This window comes from Danio rerio, chromosome 12, assembly GCF_049306965.1.
Source record: "Danio rerio strain Tuebingen ecotype United States chromosome 12, GRCz12tu, whole genome shotgun sequence".
NCBI lineage: Eukaryota > Metazoa > Chordata > Actinopteri > Cypriniformes > Danionidae > Danio > Danio rerio.
Window position 1 is genome coordinate 29,252,364 of NC_133187.1, and position 14,041 is coordinate 29,266,404.

The following is a 14,041-nucleotide window of genomic DNA, read 5'->3' on the forward strand; positions in this document are numbered from 1 at the left end:
CACTTCCAACTGAACCTGGTTTCTGTCTAGGTTGTTTCCTTCACTTTGGTCAGTTGGTAAAGTTTGTTCTGCGCCACTGTCACCACTGGCTTGCTTGGTTTGGGACTTGTAGAGCTGCCCATTAATAGATTGCTTATCAGTGTTTGTACAGTGAAAATGAAATCACTCTGAACTGAACTAACTGAATTTCAACTCTGAAAACTGGACTGACAGTTTCAGTCTACTAGACCTAAGTAATGCTGCTTTGTAATGCTATGTAACGCTCTATGTAATGCTGCTTTGACACAACCTACATTGTAAAAATGCTATAGAAATAAAGATGAATTGAACTGAACAGAAAGATACATAACTGTTACATTTAAACACAGTAGTGTGACTCATGTTGTAGTTAAAACTAGTTCATTAGCGCATGCCCTAACCCATCATTAGTTCACAACTTAGTAACATTTAATTTACACATTATTACATCTTTATTCATGTACATTTACTGTAAAGTGTTACCAAGTTATGGTTGGACACATCAACAACTCATAAAGTCAATTGTTGGATAGGTTGACGAAGAACAAAATGAGTTTATTCTGAAAAAAAATAAAATAAAAAATCTTTTTAGGATCCTAAAAGGAATTCAAAATAACATAATAATAAAGCTGTGCTAAAAAAAAATGGTAACACTTTACTTTAGTGAGATTTGGTAAATTAACTGGTTAATTACTAAGCCTACCGTGAACTTGCAAGCACAGAAATCTGCAGATTTATGGGCTCGTTATTGAGTCTATTTATTTACTCATATAAATGTGTGTAAAAACATATTCCTTTGACTCCACAGGAATCACATCATGGAATATAATATTATATTATAATGATAATATTCTTTGAAGTCTATCATGCTCACAAAGATTTGAGTTCTTGTGGGAGACTCTGTCAGCTTCTGTCAACAGGAAATGTGTCCACCTCACGCAATAAACCCTGCTGAGAAAACTGAGACCAGAGGGGTCATCCACAGCAATGCTCATGTTCATTTCCTCAAATCTAAAACATATTGATCTGAAAATCAAAAATGTTCTTGTTAAGAACATAACAATAGTACAGGGAGGTGTTCATTGGATGATGGAGCATCTAGCAAATCCAGCTGGAGAAGATGATAGATCTGGGTGGTGGCTCTGTTGACAGAACTGCTCACTGGACCCCTATAAGCAAACAGTGTTTTAGTGTTTTATCCAGAAGTTAACCTCTCCTGATGTGCGGACCTCTGACCCAGAGCGACCTTCTCTGCTGTAGAGAAGCTACAACGGCCCGACCACAAACGGCTTATCAGGAAATCACAGCCTTACACAAAACGGTCCGTTCCGAAACAGTGACAGAGAATAGAGAGCGTCATTGTTTGTGTTCCATCTTTCCAACAGCTCAGCTCTTCCTCTTCTAGCTGAGAGCCCAAACACACATGGAGAGAGCAAACACTCATGTCTGAGTGACGCATATTTTATAGGAATAAAAAGATCAGGCTGTTGCATCACAAAAAAAAACAAATATGACAATAAAAAACAGAAACTGCCAGAGTTTTATCGTAAAAAATAAATAAGAAACTGGAAAATATACATCTAAATGTAGCTATGAACTTCCATAATTTATTTAACTTATAATGTTACTTGTTATAGTATATTATATATTAGTAAGTACATACTAATATATGGAAGGTGCTCAATATCATTCACACAACTACTAAACACCTCATGGTAACATATATGAAACTAAAGTGATCCAAATCACTCTCATCTGAGTACTGAATATTTTATATAAGTGAAAAGATCATGTCCTGTTGCGTCACATAGTGCAATCACAACACTGAAAAAAAAATCATAACATTTCCTGTGCAAAAAAAATTCTAGTTGCCAGAATTTTTCAGTAAAAAATAAATTAGAAACTGTAAATAAAGTAGAAAATATAATGTTTTTTTATTGTGCTATAAAGTAAAATATTTCATTAAATTATATTAATACTAAATACACTAATACACAGAATGTGCGTAGTCATTCACAAACCATCATAGTAACACACACTACTGTGCAGAGACTTTCCAAGTTGAATGTGCTAAAAAAAGAAATGGAAAGTGGGGGCGGTCGCGAAGTGAAGACAGGGGGCACTTTAAAGAAAGGGCATGTGCACAGCACAGGTTAAGCCCTATCTGTGCATGTGCCTGACACACATGAAACCAAAGCAACATATATTTTGAAATAGGTTGCAAAATATACTGTATATATGAGAGTGCAAACTCTGAGTGATGAATATTTTTGAAAAATGAGAAGATGATGCTTGCGGCTCAGAGGGCATCCGCTGTGTAAAACATATGCGGGGTAAGTTGGCAGTTCATTACACTGTGGCAATCCTCTCAACCTCTGATTAATAAAAGGACAAAGCCAAAAAGAAAATGCATGAATGAGAAGATCATGCTATGTTGCATCATACAGTGTTTTTCCAAAAAATCTGTAAAATCTATTATAAACAATGACAGGAGTGGTTGGCAGAATTTTATCATGTAAACTAATGTAGAAATGAAAAAAGAAATTTCTACATTTTTACAATACACTACCGCATTTCATTAATTTGTGGTGTCACATACTAATGTATAACATATGTAGCGAGGCAGAGGGAAAACACAAACACAACGCCGTGGTGTTACAAACAATTCCCTGGAGGGTGCTTTATTTACACGTTGAATGAATGTGAACAGTGTAAATACGGTGCTCTTCTTGGGATAGGTGCTCAGGTGCTCCGGGGAAGTGGTGAGGTAGAGGGAGAGTTCAGGTGCTGGATCGATCAATAGCTGGAGTTCGCTGTGGGTAAGAGACAGAGAGACACAAGCGTTAGCGCAGGGAGTCATGAAAGAATGAAGCTCGTCTTCCTCTTGTGTGGGGCTGGCTTATATGGGTCTCCTCTTGATTAGCTCCAGCTGAGATCGATCCAGTGTGGATTAGGTGCCAGCTGGGGTGAATCCTTGACCAGGGCGACGTGGCACCGGTATACTCGCTACATTCCCCCCCCCCCCCCCCCCCCCCCAGCGTCATCCTGGTCCTGGGATTTCTGCAGAAAAGAGGAAGGGTATTGAGAGGGGGGGTTATCACGTACATACCGGTGCGGGTGAAGGGCACATTCATGATGGGTGATGGTATTAGACGGCTGGGGGTTGATCGTTGGGGAGACGTTCTTTGGCATGTGTTGCATGCCTGACAATATCTTTTTCACCTCTCCGTAAAGACCGGGCCAGTGGAATCGATCACGGACCCTTTTCATCGTATTTCCAGCTCCAAGATGTCCTATCCTCGGGTGATTATGTGCCCACTCCAGAACAGTCTCCCTCTTGGTCCTCGGAACGACCAGTAATGCCTTCTTTTTCCCCCGCCTCTCTGCGACACAGTATAGCAGACCATTTTTTTCGACAAAATGTGGGAGGGGGTGAGGGCTGGGAAGCCGTTTTTTTCCATCTATTATTCTCACTTGTGACCAGCAGTGTTTGAGCGTCTTATCTTCTCATTGCGCTCTCCCGAAATCACCTCCTGCAGTTATCTGTTGAAACAGATCAAAATATAACTTGGATGATGTTGTTGACTCACCCCCTCTGTCGCTCTCGGCGGTCATCAATGCTGGTTTGCGGTCCCGATGAGCCCGTGTATTGCTCTTCTTTTTAGGACGAGCCGATAGAGCATGATGGTGAGTGAGGAGTTCGTCGAACCCCGGCCAGTCCCTGCCGAGGAGGAGGGGCACAGGAAGATCTGGTACCACACCGACTTCGATGCGCCAGCTGCCCGGTTTAGCCGCGATGGTCACTCTTTGAGTGGTTACGTGGCGGGTATCACCGTGCACACATGTGATTGGAATTTGACCTTTACCTTCATGCTAATATTTTAAGGTCTTCGGGTGAACCAGAGTGATGGCGCTTCCTGTGTCTATTGTGGCCATTTGTGTTTTTCCCCCGATACGTACTTTACGGGTGGGAGCTTCGGGTGGGATGTTGCGGTGAACCACGCAACCTGCTGTCAAGGCCGGGGTCGAGTACATCGTCGGCTCTGTGGGCATCGGCTCGTCCATCAGGCTGGGGACCGCTGGTCTGCTGTCTGGCCGCGATGTGCCCTCCACCGGTCGCCAAGGTGTATTCACCCTCCGGGTTGGCAGAGCCGCTCTCTCCCCCATATCCCTGGCGACGTGAGCTTCAGCCAGCTCCACCGCTTCCACCAGGGTGGCCAATGATCCAGGATTTCTCATGCTGGTGAGCGTGCGCAAATGTCGGGGTAACGCTCGCATCATCTTCTCCACCATCACTTTCTCAGCGACCTGGACCGCCGAAGGATCTCCTCCCAATAACCATAGTCTTCCCAGACGAGAAAGTTGAGCTGCTTGAGTCCGCACTGGCTGTTTCTCGTCATAAGACCACTGGGAAAACTGTTGTGCTGCGCTGATTGTGGAAAGCCCCATTCTGGCTAATGTCTCCTTTTTTAAAGCTTTGTAATCTTCATTTTGGGGTGTCTCAAGTGCAAAATATGCCCTTTGTGCTTCTCCTGTGAGAAAAGGAGCAAACATTCTCGCCCAGTTTTCCTTCGGCCAGAATTCTCTCTCGGCAATCACTTCAAACATATGTAAGTATGCGTCAATATCATCCAGTTCGCTGAGTTTTGTAATATGGTGATGCGCACTCACTTCAGGGAGCGGTATGCGTCCGGCCACCTGGTGGAGCTGTTGTTCCAGCCGATCTTGCCGGGCTGTGAGCTGCTCAGTGAGAGCCTGTTGCTTGCTGGAAATCTCCGCTAGGTGGCGTATCACCTCTTCCAAGGACATGGCTCACGGGGATGATGACAGCAGAGTAAGAGAGAGTGAGTGGGAGAGAGAGAGCGGATGCCTTGTCTGTAACACAAAGAAAATTCAGCGGTTATTTTTCCTTACCGGTAAGTGTCTTTTCTGAATTTTCCCTCTATTCTGCCCGCATTCTCCACCAATTGTAGCGAGGCAGAGGGAAAACACAAACACAACGGCGTGGTGTTACAAACAATACCCCGGAGGGTGCTTTATTTACACGGTGAATGAATGTGAACAGTGTAAATATGGTGCTCTTCTTGGGATAGGTGCTCAGGTGCTCCGGGGAAGTGGTGAGGTAGAGGGAGAGTTCAGGTGCTGGATCGATCAATAGCTGGAGTTCGCTGTGGGTAAGAGACAGAGAGACACAAGCGTTAGCGCAGGGAGTCATGAAAGAATGAAGCTCGTCTTCCTCTTGTGTGGGGCTGGCTTATATGGGTCTCCTCTTGATTAGCTCCAGCTGAGATCGATCCAGTGTGGATTAGGTGCCAGCTGGGGTGAATCCTTGACCAGGGCGACGTGGCACCGGTATACTCGCTACACATACTAAACATACTAATGTATAAAAGGAGCTCAGTGTCATTCACACACCCTCTAAACACCATCATGGTAACACACACGAAACTAAACTAATAATAATCAACATTAGATGTAACAAAAAACCCTAATGTACAATAAATAAAAAGTGACTTGTCATGCAGGGAATTCTGGGAAAATTTATGTACTTTTGTTAACCATATAATAATAAGAAAAAGTATTGGTAATCAGGTATACTGTACCATTTTTATAATTATTTTACTGTTCAATTCCAGCAATTCTTTTTTTATAGTGCACCGCACACTTTAACTCAATTATAGTTCTTGTCAATGAGTATGTTTACATGAACAGCAAGAATCCTATATTAATATGATTAAGACAATACTCTGATTAAGCGTCTACCACGTAAACAGCAATTTTTGATGAACTTACGGACCAAGATGGACTAAAGTCATAAAAAAAAACTAAACAGAAATTGGATTAAGACATGTGAAGTTTGCCTATTTTAGTTGCATTATTGAAGTGCAGTGCAGACATGTAAGCACAGCAATCAAACTACTACCGTCATGTAGGCTTTTTTATTCGCATTTTGCGACAGTATCACAGAAAATTCACTAGTGTTAAATTGCGAGTGTTGCGGTAATTCAGAGTAAAGTGTTGAAATTCTAGAGTTAGATAAAGATAAAATAACCCTCTCAGTGTTGGAAACTGGTTTGCCTCCTTGTCATACAGAGTTACATGTATCTAACGCTAATACAGTGTTAACTACATCATGGAATTTATGCAGCAATACCCCTGTAGGATTTTTCCAGACACCATTTTCTTTTGTCACGAGGAGCAATGAGAAGAAGCAACTGGTGAGTAAAAGTACTTAAAATGTTTGTATATAGATACTTGACATCCAAATTGGTATATATATGTCAGTTTTAAACCTCACAAAAAAGCATAAGTTTTCATCTTTATTTTGTTCTGTACTAGCTGTCACATTAAAACTAAAGCAAAATAAAGCTTTTTTAAAATGGCCCCTTTTGGTTAAAATACGAGAAAATAGAGTTTGTGACTGTTTTGAATTGTTTTCCTTAAACATTGACTGAATAGTTAATAAAGTGTTGCCGATATTAAACAAGATCTTTTTTATTTCTGTAAGGTGTTGAAAATTTGACCTAAGAGTGTTAACACACAACACTGATCCTTTGTGGTGTTAATATTTTACGCTATACAGTAAGTGTTTGCTAGTTAACACCCTCAGAGTGTTGATGATGTTAACTCTTCCAAAAGTGTTATTTTAACACTTTTATAGTGGTTCCCATATAAACTCTGAGAGAGTGTAATTTTAACTCTAAAGTAGTTAAATCTACTATCTAAAATTTGCAGTGTAGTCTATACAAACATGACCGTTTGACACTATTTTCTGCACCTACTGAGTCAGTAAAGGACCACAGACACACACGTCCTGAAATGTGGAGGATTTTTTCCATTCGGCATGTGGTATCAAATTCCATTAAAACACCAGCACTTATTTCATTCTTGCATTCAATACCTTAGTTTGATACAGGGGCATGAATGAAATGTTCCTGAATGAAAGTGAAAGTGCCGAACTGCAGTTAAAGTAAAAAAATTAAAAGTGAAACACAAAATTTCCTTAAACTCAGAAGGAAATGTGGATTTGACGCAATGACATTAGTCAATATAAGTGCTATAACATGTAAAACGGGATCATGTAAGAAACATTCAAAAAGCAACCCATGCAAACACCTTAATCATATTATTGTCATATTAAAATTAAGGCAAATAATTAGATTACTGATGTCCATGTAAACGTAGACAATGCAAGTGGTCAAGTAAATGCATTTAACCGTTTTCATTTATCGGACTAAATCCATAAATGATCCCCAGCATGTACACACATTAACCTGCTGTCTGTCAATTTACTGAAGTGTGCATGACTGTGACAGGAGCACGTCTTTACTACAGAGGAAATGTAACCCAAATTCAAATGCTTTTTTGACCCACAGACTTATCAAAATGTATTCCTATCTCCTGCAGAACAAATCCAAGTGCTACAGTCAAAATGTTGCATTTTGAGAGGATAATAGCTTCCCGCTGACATGTAGTAATACTCGTCTTTGGCTTTTCATGATTTATTGAACAAGACAACTGACATAACAAATGAAAAACATGGGCTTAGATCTGTAAATTATTCCGCTTGACATGACTATCAGGAGATAAACTTGTAAACGCGGTTTACTTGCATAGCCATGTTATTGCTTTGCTTGTAAACTGGAACAACAGGTTATTTCAATAAACGTATTTTTGTGAGTTTTCCCCATGTTGTTGTGCTTGTAAACATTGAGGAATTTGACAGGATGAAATGTGGTGGGAAACGCTGAGGAGGAGCCTAAAAGTTCAGCGCCTCCCTGATGACTGAGGTGAAAAAGAAAAGCATTTCCTCTCTTATTCAACATGTGTCATCTCTCAAGAGTTAATGAAAACAAGTTGAATGGAGTGATGGGGAGTGTTGATGGAGCCGGGAGCAATGGTGTGTTGGAGCTCATTAACTGAGGCTCTTTCTTTCATTTGTCCCTCTGTGCATTGCTTGCCTGATCTCTCCATCGACACTGCACTTCTCTCCAGGTGTTGGTTTCCGTCTGCTCCTCTGCACACGGGGCTGGTCTGCGCCCCAGCCACTGCCCCTGAGGTCTCCGGGACGGGCCGATTGAAAACATGTGAGATGAAGCAAGCTTTTCAAATAAGCTGAACGTGAGACTTGCAATGACAAAGTCTAGGGAAAATGTATGTTCTCTGGTCCCCGCCTTAACATAAACACAAAACATGCATAAATGAATATGTTGAAGATGGTGTTCACATTTCTTGACATATGACCACACATCAAGCGTTTCGCAATAGATTCACTCCCACTCTGTGGAACAGTATGACAAGATCCAGGAGTTAAAATTGCAATCTGAAGGAGGAGAATCTGAACCGAGGAATTTGGTGGTGGTGGTTAGGGAAAGATAATAAACACATTATAAAATGTTCATTTCATTTTCCTTCGGCTTAATCCCTTTATTCATCAGGGGTCACCACAGCGGAATGAACCGCCAACTTATCCAACATTTGTTTAACTTGGCCCATTTAGTTTTTTCAATTCACCTATTGCACATGTCTTTAGACTGAGAGAAACTAGAGTTCCTGGAGGAAACCCATGAGAACATGGGGAGAACATGCAAACTCATCACAGAAATGCCAACTGGCCTGGCCGGGACTCGAACCAGTAACCTTCTTGCTGTGAGGAGATAGTGCTAACCCCTGAGCCATCGTGTCACCCATCATAAAAATAAAATGTAAAAAAAAAATGTTTTGTGTGCGTTTTAATGTAATTTGTGTACATCTTTGCATAATAATAATAATAAAAATAAATAATTTTACAACATTTTGTGATAAAACTAAATAAATATTTATATAAAAATTAATAAATATGAAACTGCTTTAACTCAAAACACATTAAAGGTCCCGTGAAGTTTTATTAAATGTTTAAAGTAATCTCAATCACAAAAATAAAATAAATAAAAATTAAGAGAGGGTGGGAGGAGTAGCTCCTCCCCTTCTACAAAAAAAAAAAAAACAGCCAATAGCATTTTGTTTTTCTCTGCCAGTGAGAGTGGTTGAGTTTAAGTGCATCAAATGAGAAGTAACTTAAAGGGGGCGGGGCATGTCAGCTAATAGAGAGAAGTTGATTGGTCAAGATTTAATGAGAAACTGAAGTATGAGGCGACGTGGAAATTGTTGAACCATTTAGTGACAATCTGCAAGCTTTGGACATTTACAGGCCCAGATTAAGAATTCAGAGGCCCCTGGGCACAATGTCCTGTAGGCCCCCTACCTAGCCGCACCCCTATAGTTGAATTAGAAAATAAGTTAATATAATTTTTTTAATTAAAATTAATCTATATATGTATTGCCTGCATTTTTTTAAATAAATGAAATACAGTACATATATTTCTAGCCTACAAAGATTTAACTTATTTTTAAAGCATTTAAAGCACACTTTGAAAAAAAAATACTAATACAACTAGTAAAAATGTATGGACTTTAATATACTTAAGTTCACTGAAGCAGTACTAAAACATTTTTAAAGGGTTTTTTAATGTATAACTTCTACAAACTTGTAATGCATATGATTTGGATACAACACCAATCCAGTTCTATGAATCTGAAACCTCCATAATAGACACAACTGATTCCTACTTGTCTTCCTCGTGAGGAAAAATCTGATATGAAGAAGAAGAAGAGGAGAATGTGTTCATCAGACACTAGATTCAAACCGGGTTCATAATCGATTGTGTCAAAAGATGTTTTCATGCGCTTTACGAGCTACTCCATTCGTGCTGCTGTTGGTCGCGCTCTTTAGTCATGTTGTCTCTGTCAATCAAACGGTGATGGGCATGACTCGCTTAACTAGTTTATTCCCACGAGGTGCGCTATTTGCACTTAGCCTCAGTAGACACTCCAAAATCAGCATTTTTTTTCTCCCCTCACAGGGGTCCCAAGTGTGTAAGTGTGTACGTAATTTTGTCACTATTTTGGAACACACTAGCTAATAGATATCCTTAAAACTAACAGACTGACATTCACTCATTCATTTTCCTTCGGCTTTCTCCCTTTATTTATCAGGGGTCACCACAGCGGAATGACCCGCCAACTTATCCAGCTTATGTTTTACACAGTGGATGCCCTTCCGGCTGCAATCTAGTACTGGGAAACACCCATACACACTCACATTCACACACATACAATTTACACTACCCAATTCACCCATAGCGCATGTCTTTGGACTGTGGGGGAAACCGGAGCACCCAGAGGAAACCCATGCAAACACTGGGGATCATGCAAACTCCACACAGAAATGGCAACTGACCCAGCCGAGGCTCAAACCTTCTTGCTGTGAGGCGATCGTGCTATTTACTGCACCACGGTGACGCATGAGAAAATGATTCCTTTCCACAAATATATTTGGCATCATAATTAGCATTTGTAACATTTCTTGAGCAGCACATCAGCTTTAAAGTTGTTAGCATTGGTCATATTCAAAGACATCTAATCATCCCATGTTCTGTTGTGTTGGTATTTACACTACAAACTACAAAATTGTGCACACATGCTACAATCAACTGGAAAATATTCTGAGGAATACAGATAAAGAAAGAAACAGAATCCACACTGTATGAGTCAGAATATGTTTACAAAGAAAAAATAATAAAGATTGTGTTCCGGCTTACTATAACTTCTGCCAGGATTCTGTTGTTTTAGCTTCCCATCAGACTGTCCTCACATGACCTTTGACCTTGCTCAAAACTCCCAGTATGACCGCATTCTCTGTGTGCGAAACCACAGGCAGAAAACACACACCATCTGTGGTTTTTGCTGAGCAGGTTCCACTTGAAATTAAAACAGAGACATCATCTCTGTCTCCGCTTGCTCTTTCAGTGGAGGAAATCTATCAAAGCTCTGGATGACGTAATAAACTGTGAGATTCTCTGGATTTCCAGACCTGCTGACTGTTTCCTAGGCACGTACACATTGTGTGAAGGCACAATGTATACATGCTGAACTAGCCACATTCACTGCACATCATATAAACATCAAGGACCAAGATTTACTAACAGCTTACACCAGCAAAATCCTTTTTGTGCTTGTCAGGATTTACTAAAGACATGCAGGAAAACAGTGGCTGACCTTATGGCATGTGCATTTGTAGAAGCTTTTCCTTTGCTAAATTTATAGTAGGAATTAGGGATGTAACGGTATCAGAATTTCACGGTACGATAATACCTCGGTATAAATGGCACGGTATGGTATTTATTGAATAATTTACAGGAAAAACAAAACTAATAAAAAGGTTTGAAAAAAGTGCCAAAAGTGTTTATTTACCTTGAACATATCAATGACATACAAATTAGCCATCTATCTGTAAATTTCGTAACAGGAACTTAAATTTTTCTATTTAAATAACAAAAAACTATTGAACCATATAAAAAAAAATAAAGTTTCAATTTAGTATTGTTGAAAACTCATCACATTTAACATTTGATCACTCACTCACTTAGATAGAGATGGTTTTTTTAAGGAAAATTATCATATAACTATAATCTGGTAAAAGCTGGGATCTCTGGGCATGTCCCCTGCAACAGAAAAAAACCCCTCTCATTTGGGACTGAGGTTTCTGGGACAGAGATATGACTTGGCCCAGGTTGACAGCAGTGGGTAGCGTTGTGCATTGTCTTTCCACCACTTGAGAGGACAAGCCATGAGTGAGATTGAGGTCTCTTTGCGATACAAGTCAATGTCTGCGTCAATCAAACAAGTGTGCTGTGTTCTGCAGTCCCCATGACTTTTTTAGTCATATTCCCCGACTTATATTTCACCACAGTCTGGCAGTGCCTGCATACTATTTTTTTCTTTGTCTGTCACGTTTTGTCCTCTTTCATATCTTTTTAGAAAGAAACCGAAATGCTTCCACACATTCGATTTAAAACCTGCTTTAGGTTCGATAATTTCCAGCTTTTTCTTCCCCGCTACTAGCAGCACCCTCCATTTCCGCATTACTGGATCTGTAGTGACAACAGACCGCAAAGGATGATGGCCACGCCTAGGCTGATGGGAATTGTAGTTCCCGCTACCTTCCGTTCGCTTCATTCACCTAAGCAAACTTTTCTCAGAAATATAGTTTTATTGAGTCATGCGCCTATGGTAATATTGAAAAAATAACTATTGCGGTGTGACGGTATTTACAATATTGTTACATCCCTAGTAGGAATGTATTTAAATATACTGCATCATGCAAAGAGACATTTACTGGTACTTGAAAAAAGCATGTTTCAAACTATCTTGTGTGTGTTTTGTTAGCAGATTACCACAGGATTATCATCGGCCTGGTTGTTAGAGCTGTGTTGGACATTGACAGAGCAACTACATATGTATTTTTAAATTTGTGCATTATCATCAGGCCACACATAGAACATTACACTCACATTGGTAGTTTTATAGGATTGTCCTCTATTATTAATTTGCCCTGTTTTGTAAATATTCCAAGAGTTTAAAACTACTAATAAACTATACAGTGTTGGTGTTGATAGCCTCGTGGCTAGTGCACCAACATATACAGGATTTATACACATTTTTACAACTAAAATTCCATTATTTTTTTCAAGACTTGCAGACTTCCAGAACTTTCAAGTACAGTTTCATGACGTAATGTTTCATGTAGTGTCTACATACTGTATACATGGTAAATAATAAGAAAAACAATGTTTAATTTTAGCCAAGCACAGAAAAGAAGTAAAGGCAACTAACCTATATTCAAGTTAGGGCTGCACAATATATAATTTCAGCATCGACATTGCAATGTACTGCAGGATAATATAGAGTTTAATCATAGTGAAGTAAAATCATCTGCATGCTTTTTTAAAGAGATAGTTTACCCAAAAATGACTTGCCATTTTTATTACAATCTTTACTTGTTTCAAACATTTATGAGTTTTCTTTGTTTTAAATGAACACAAAATGTGTATAATTTTATAATATCTATTGTATTAAAACAAGTGAAGTGTGAGTAAATAGTGAGTACATTTTATTCTTTGAGTGAACTGTTCCTTCAAGGCCTGTGACTGTGTGACTTTAAGGCCTGTGATATAGCATCAGTGTGTTTTGGGCTTTCGATGTTGGCCCCGTTTCCCAATTTTTTCTTCCCGTCCAAGTACTGTCCTATCATAATTAAGGCCAAAAAACAACGACACCAGAAATCCCAGTAGGCACAGAATGTCAACATGATGTCAGATTGAAGTTGTACCCTAATGTCGTGGGACATTGCCTTTTGTTTGGAAATGAAAATTGGGTTGACATCAGAACCCATCGTCAATATCCAACGTTGCACAGACATTGCATTTTGGTTAATTTCCAACGCAGCCTAAAAACAACAAAGCATTACCGTCTAATGATGTTACAGCTTGATGTTTTGTGGATGTTACCAATATCACGTCAATCAGACTCTGGGTTTTAGTTGCCATACTTGATGAATAGATATCTGTATTTGATGTCCTTATGACGTTGGTTTAAGATGTTGGCTCGATGTTGGATTTTGGTCACTTTCCAACACAACCTAAAATCAACAAAATATCAACATCATTTTACGTCGTTTTTGGACATCAAAATAGCATTGTCCTTAGACGCTGCCGACCAAAATCTAAATTAAAGTTAATGTCCTATGATGTTGTGTGTCTGCTGGGATAAATATTAAAGAACTAAACAGTATTTAGGTGAAACACCGAGTAAAAAATTACTTTATTAAATCTATATAGTCAGAAATACACTTGAGTGAAAGCAAAAAAATTTAACCTATAATTTTATCCTTATGGTATATTTTTGTCTAGATATGTTTAATTAAGTGCAATCTAAAAATTCTGATAAAAATGTAAATAAAATTCCTAAAATTTTAATTAATTAATTAAACAAATTAATCAATATTAAAAAAGCTGCCTGTATATCTCCTGTATATCTCCCCTTGACAAAATAATTCTTAGATATAATATTAAGAATCTATGCAATGACTTTTTACACTTGGTATTTTACACCCCTAATAAACACACTCACAAGTCTGTTTATT